This window comes from Galeopterus variegatus, unplaced genomic scaffold, assembly GCF_000696425.1.
Source record: "Galeopterus variegatus unplaced genomic scaffold, G_variegatus-3.0.2 Scaffold15690, whole genome shotgun sequence".
Classification (NCBI taxonomy): Eukaryota; Metazoa; Chordata; class Mammalia; order Dermoptera; family Cynocephalidae; genus Galeopterus; species Galeopterus variegatus.
In genome coordinates, this window is record NW_007741801.1 from 2097 (window position 1) to 3565 (window position 1469).

General features: G+C 54.5%; 1 pseudogene; it reads left to right on the plus strand.

The window, feature by feature from the left end:
* Positions 1-1469, plus strand: part of LOC103582317 — a 6077-nt pseudogene that overhangs the window by 1086 nt on the left and 3522 nt on the right.

Genomic DNA, 1469 nt, shown 5'->3' on the forward strand with positions numbered 1-1469 from the left:
AAAGATGAGCCCTTCGGCTGGATGAGAAAGACGGGACTCAGAGGGCGTCCCCAATGAGTCGTGCCAATCTCAGGGAGTGGTTCAATAAACAACCTGGAGAGAAGGGGGTGTAGGTTGTCACCCAGACCCTCACTTCCCTGAGGTGACTGTGCCTGGAGCCGGAAGGGACCTAGCACTAGGGGTTTTTGACGAACAACGGAGGTCCAGGACCTGGAAGGAGGAAGGTTGGAGAGGAGTGAGAGAGAGAGAGAGGAATGGGGGCTCAGCCTCCGGAGCCGGAGGAATGTGATTAGGGTGAAGGTTTGAATAATCTACAAGCCCGACAAAAGAAAAGGGGCTTACCTAACGGATGAGCCGGTGGTGGATGAAAGATGCCAGCGCCGGAGAAAACGGACGAGGGCAGACCGTCAGTCCCGGGGGGGTCGCGGAGGAGTCCGAGGAAGTCTGAGGAAGGAGTCCTCTGGTGCGGGGTGAACTCCTTCCCGGGTTTCAGCACCAATGAAAGGATGGAGGACCCGAGCTGATAAGACAACAAGACCCGAGCTGACAGTTCGCCAGAGAAGTTCCACTTTATTCAAGGACTGCGCGTATATTTATAGGGAGCTGCGTTCCCGGTTTGGATAGGGTGTGGACGGGCAGTAGCTGATTGGATGGGGCTGGGCAGGAAGTGAGCTCTGACCTGTGACTGGTTTAGGTTTTTGCACCGGCGGGCTTTTACTGCTGAGAAGAACCTGGAAGGGCACCATATTGCCAGGGAGTGCCTTCCCCCTCCCTCTCCGCTTGAGTGCCCACGGTGTCCTTACAGGAATGATGGCTAAGGAATTTAATTTTGGAGTAGTGAAAGTTTCTACAATTGTGGTGATTGCAAAACTCTGAGGGTGCTAAAATGCATCGAATCACACACTTTAAATGGGTGAATGTACATTATATCTCAATAAAAGCTGTTAAAAAACAAATGTGCGGTGACTTCAGCTTCTCCTTAGGATATAGATGTTGCAACAGCCCAGAGCTAAATAGAATGACTGGGAAAAAGCCAGATGAAGTATAAAAGTCCTGTTTTTGAAGGCATAAGGGAGTTGTGGAGACAATAATTAAATGAACTTGAATTTGACAGAGGGTCGCGTCCCTGGAGTCCCTGCACCTGCTGCTCGTGGGCAGAAGGCCGCCCGTCATCCCGCGTCACTGCCCCCCCCATCCCCCAGGCCACCAGATTAAATGGAAAACAGAGATTCAAATTCTGGCGCTGAGCCCTGCGATTGGACGGAAGGCGTGGCGGCGGGCCAAAGGGAAGACTCAGCGGGCGGGGCGGGGGTGGGGGTGGGGCCGGCCAGGCATCTTTCCCGCACTCACGCGGTGTCGCATCTCGAGCCCCGTGAATGCGCTGCCCACCCCCAAAAGCAAACAGACGGAGCAAACGAATGAGGACAAGCATCGCCCGCGAGGTGGGTCTGCGAGGCGGGCGTGCACAC